At 38.3% G+C, this 5,000-nt stretch overlaps 1 long non-coding RNA gene across 1 annotated transcript; it reads right to left on the bottom strand.

Moving 5' to 3' along the window:
* Positions 1 to 2,288: 2,288 nt before the first annotated feature.
* On the bottom strand, positions 2,289 to 4,523 carry LOC137975910 (uncharacterized). Its single transcript, XR_011117661.1, has 3 exons — positions 4,096 to 4,523; positions 3,065 to 3,101; positions 2,289 to 2,856 (listed from the first exon to the last, which is right to left on the bottom strand). It is a non-coding gene; the product is annotated as an uncharacterized lncRNA (long non-coding RNA).
* Positions 4,524 to 5,000: the final 477 nt, after the last annotated feature.

Genomic DNA, 5,000 nt, shown 5'->3' with positions numbered 1-5,000 from the left:
TTCGTTGAAAAGTTAAGAATGCTGACAGAGTTTGTTGTGATCCGTCTTTAGAGGCGCTGAAGCTGGTTGTTATTTGGTTGTGGACATTTGCCGATGAACATTCTTCAAAATTTCCACAGATATACAGTTTTGTCTGCAGAATTTTTACGACTGGGTGGAAGATGGATTTGCATCGACACTGCCATCTTGTTGTTTATCTCGGGACAACAAATTTTCGAAAAAGATGTGGTGACAAAATATGACAATCTGGAACCTCGCTTACTTCGTCATTTTCAGGTACGTTTCTAAAGATAAATTTTTCCATTTTCTTTTATTTTTATGGGTAATAATTTGTAGACAGGAAACTGACGAATATTCAAATATCCCGGCCGCCGCGAGGCAATAATTACGCGTAGGATGCTACCATGGCAACAGTTTGTTCAAAGTAAGAATTTATTTCACTTTTGATCAGCGAGCTGTTTTGCCAAATTTCGTTTGCACTCTCCAAAGAATGTGTGTTCGGTAATACATTTTCTTCCAGCTAGCTGTCATTATGAAGGCTTAATGTCGTGTCAAAATGGAATTTAGTTCATCTCATAATTTTTACGTCTCTTCCCCTCTCCCGGTGGAAGAGTCATATGTTACAGTAAACGATACAGGAACTCGTTGAAATGGAATTGAGGGAGCGGGGAGGAGTCTGGACTACATGACGTTCGTGAAAATGTTAACTTCGTTCCCACTTGTTGTACTGTAGTTAGAGCCAAGGATTCTCAGGCTCTCTCCTGGTTCCCGGCACTAGCTACTTAGTCATCTGAGTCATTCTCTATTTTGGACAATGGCATGGATAATACATTGTTTTCTTCCAATAGAGGATTCAGCGGTTGTGGCTGAATTGCCTGGTGACACGTCTCTCAAATCGCAATATAACTTGAGCAAGCTGTCCTTTCTTTTGAACCCTTGCTTCTCGCAAGTAGTATAAATGAAAACGCTGGTTTGGAAGGGACGCCACTCACAATTTTCATTAGAATTATTACAATCTGTTTTGAATCCATATCTTCTGAATTTTTGTCAAGTCTTTGACTTTAAATTATTATCATTTTGTGTCATACCGTCACACCGCCATTCCTCTGAATTATAGCTATATGATAACTGAAACTCATCATAGTATCAGTGAGTACAAAAAATTCATAGCAGAATTGCGGGTAAAATAGCAACAACGTTAGATGTAATGGCAGTAATAGATGATTATACTAGCGGTGGTTGCAATATTGTTACATGTAGTGGGAAAGGCATTGGTAGGCATTTACAGAGGCAGTTGCAGTGAACATTGAAATGACAGAGGTGGTAGCCCTGGTAGAAGGAGCAGGATCGAAAAGCAACAATATAGCAGCATTTGGAATGTTTTCGAGGAACAAAGTTGTGGTAGCATAAGCAGATAGAATCAGAGGTGACGGGGTGGCAATGTCAATAGTACTAACAGGCAGCAGCAGTGGCAGTTGCAGTTACAGTGATAGTGGTAGTTGTAGTGGCTTGGTAACAGAAAAAACCTTGAATTATTTTTGCATCTCATTAAATAACAAAAGGACATGGTAGGGTGTATCATTCTTTTCAAGACGAAGTTAATTTTTTAATACTGCTCCTCAATCAAGCTGTAGCACGAGCGGTTGTAATGAACCGGTACTAGCAGTATCGGTAGTGGCCAGCACAGTTTTAGTGGAAGGATTAGAAGCATCAGCAGCATGCAGTGGTAGTGGTAATGGTAGTAGGAGAGTGGGCTCTTTTAATTTCTATTATTCTATTTCTCAACTCCTCAGTCAAGAGAGGATTAACAGCAACATTAGTTGGAGGTAGATCCCTGTGTCAGATCTGTGTCACTTGTGAACAGCGTGTGGGTCGTTTTACGTCCCAAAGACTCTCCTCTCAGTTATTTTTTATTCCCTGATTGTTTGTCCACTCAAGATTTGAACTCAGGATTCTCTGCATTAACGTCCGGCGCCCTTCCAACTGAGCCAACTGACCCCAGTGGTTCAAAGGTTGGATAAGTTTATCCAGTGGATGATAAGTCACTATCCAGTGTGTAAAATACATTTCACGTTAAACGTTGGCCGCAAGACTTCCTAACACATCTTTTGACTAGATGTGCTTAGAGTGTGCATATTCACAGTTACGAGGGAAAATACCGGAATCTTTGCGGAGATTGAAACTGACGGATATTGACTTATCTACCGGATAAAGTTTTCTGGCCTTTGAACAATTGAGGCCTGGTCTATGGTTGTACTAAGATAAACCTTACGAAACAAGAAAAACTCTCTGGATTAAATCTTAAACACGTTTATTATCATTTCACAAAGTCTAGTAAATCTAATGACGATGACCACAAAACGTCAATTTCTTTAGCCAGTTTTTATCGTTCTTTTTGCTCTTAAATTGTCCTCTCGTATTAAATACTTTTACAAAATATTCTTAATAATCTATTTTAATGAAATATTTTCACAAAATCTCCTTACGTAACAATAGTGTTACCAAAGTGTTACCTGTATAAATTTGTCCCTATCATTTTCCAGGTTAAATTTTGTGTATCAGTGCGAATTAAATACAATCAGTATAATTTTGTGGGAAGTTTAAGCACTGACCCCTAGAGGAAGAACCATGCTATCCCTTATTCAGTCAACCCAACTTACTTTAAGGGTGAAAATATACAAGAAACATTTTTCGTGCATGATCACCTTCAGTCTCCATCCTAGTTATTCCTAAACATTCCTCCTTGACAATCGTGTTTATCAAAAAGTTAACAAAAAATTCTACCAGGGCATATTTAATATAAAAAAATAAAACAGCAGATTTTGTATGCTTCAAAGAGACAGCTTATCTCAGTTTCTGCAAAACAAGAAATTATTTTTGCTATTAGAAATATCTGAATTAATGACGATGATAGAGTAAGTCTATCTTTTTTGCCGATTATGAATAACTTACTCTTTTGAAAATGAAATTGTTATTGCTATTTTATATTTCAACTCATGTGGAAAATGGTACTTGTTGTCAATAGATGTGAAGTGAATTTTTGCTAGTTTAAATGTAAGCTTACCCAGTCTAGTTCCTGAAAATCTTTTTCTTCATCATAGCTGTGTAGAAGTACAAAAGACAAGTGCTTCAATTACAATTTGTTTATTGGTATTCGGCTTTAAACAAAATCTAAATCGGTGAGAAACTATTTGAATTATATACAGCCTTGCAAATCATGTTTTGTGTAGCCAGTTAACAGTAAAGTAAACCTCCCCTGTAGTTGGAAATAGCTCTCAACCAGTGAAGGTGAGAATAATCTTGAAATCAATTCCTTATTACAGAGATAGAAGGGCGGAGAGATTCGGCTGTTGGCGAGGGAAAAGGCAGACGTTGTTGGAGGGAGGAGAGATGAGACTAGTAATAAATCAGTTTACAGGGAGAGAAAGGGAGACAGTGGAAGAAAGGATGGAGGAAGCTATAAATGAATGAATGAATGGAAGGGAAGGAAAATGAGGAGCCAAAGATGCGAGCTCGAGAGGGGAAGGGGGAGCTATGAAGGAAAGGAATGGATTGCAGGAATACGTGGGGGATATAGTGAAAGGAAGCAAGAAGAAGCTTTGAAGAAATGGACGGGAAGGGAAAGAAGAGGAAGATGGAAGGAGAAGGAGACAAGTGAGGGTAGGGAAAAAGAGAAAAAATAAATGGGTGCTCATGCAAAGAGGTAGTTGTGGGGGTGGCGCTATACGGAACTGGTTGACAGGAAAAAAGGAGAATGCGGAGGTAGATAAAGGAATGAAAGTAGTTATAATGGAAGTGGTAGGGAGGCAAGTGGGAGATTGCCTGCAAAGGAAAGCAAGAGGGGGAGTGACAAATGAACAGATGGGAAGTGAAAAAGGAGAGACTGAGCCGTGGTGAAATTGAAAGAGAGAGGGCTAGTTAGGAAGGAAGGAAGAAAGGAAGGAAGGAAGGAAGGAAGAAAGAGAGGAAGGAGAGGAAGAAAGGAAGAGAGGAAGGAAGAGAGGAAGGACGGAAGGGAGGGAGGGAGGGAGGGAGGAAGGAAGGAAGGAAGGAAGGAAGGACACACTTCTATGTGTTTGTATGGGAACTGATTACCTTGTACGTTGAACATATATCCTGGAACGCCTAGTTGAATGCTCCAGAAATATTAATATCCTTTTCAGAGGTTCAATCAATAAATCTTCTTCACCGCAAGGAGCGTTTTCCTTCAAGGCAACGAGAGTTAAAATGTCCGTACATTTTTAAAAATGAAATGTTCTTGTAAGGGACATATTAATAACAATAATGGTGTTATTTTTTAACACAGCGGAACAGACAGGTTGCAGTTTTGATAGGAACCCGCATCTTTTATGATACTGAGGTGCTTGTAATTCACAAAAATTCTAATTGTAATATTTCAACCTTTGAGATCATGACAGCAACTGGGAGATTGAAGCAAAGAAATACATCTTTCCATGTTCTAACCTAAAACGTTCTGAAATTTTATGGTTACAGCCATCTCCCAGGGTAAATCGAAGCTAACAAATTAGAACCCATGTCCTCTTGAGATTGAGATTTACAGATTTATACTCTGTCCTAACGCCAGATGATTTTACTTCAGCGGTAAATGGATTAATTAATTAATTTTTTACTCCAACCAGTACGTGACGTTCACAACAGTAAAAAGCTTTACAGAAAACACCCACATAGAAGACCAAGATTTTTTTCCAAGTTAGGCGAAATAGGTTTCTTGGAAGAATAGTATTTACAGTAGTTTTAGGCTATCTAGGTGCTTGAATTGGTCCTTATTTCTCACAGAAGCATATCGACTCTAAGATACATATGGTATGTCTGATTTTCCTTTGATGAGGATGCTGAGACCTTTATATTTCAAACATTAACCATGGCAAAACAAGTTTTAAACAAGACCTGTGCAGTTTAAAATTTGTTCAGACGCTTGAAATTTCAAGGTCATTTTTTTAAATAAGAAACTGTTTAATTTTTAGGCTAATCTGGTTTTT

This window comes from Montipora foliosa, chromosome 1 (assembly GCF_036669935.1).
Source record: "Montipora foliosa isolate CH-2021 chromosome 1, ASM3666993v2, whole genome shotgun sequence".
NCBI lineage: Eukaryota > Metazoa > Cnidaria > Anthozoa > Scleractinia > Acroporidae > Montipora > Montipora foliosa.
Note: the sequence above shows the minus strand (reverse complement) of the source record. Positions and strands in the feature narration are given on the sequence as shown.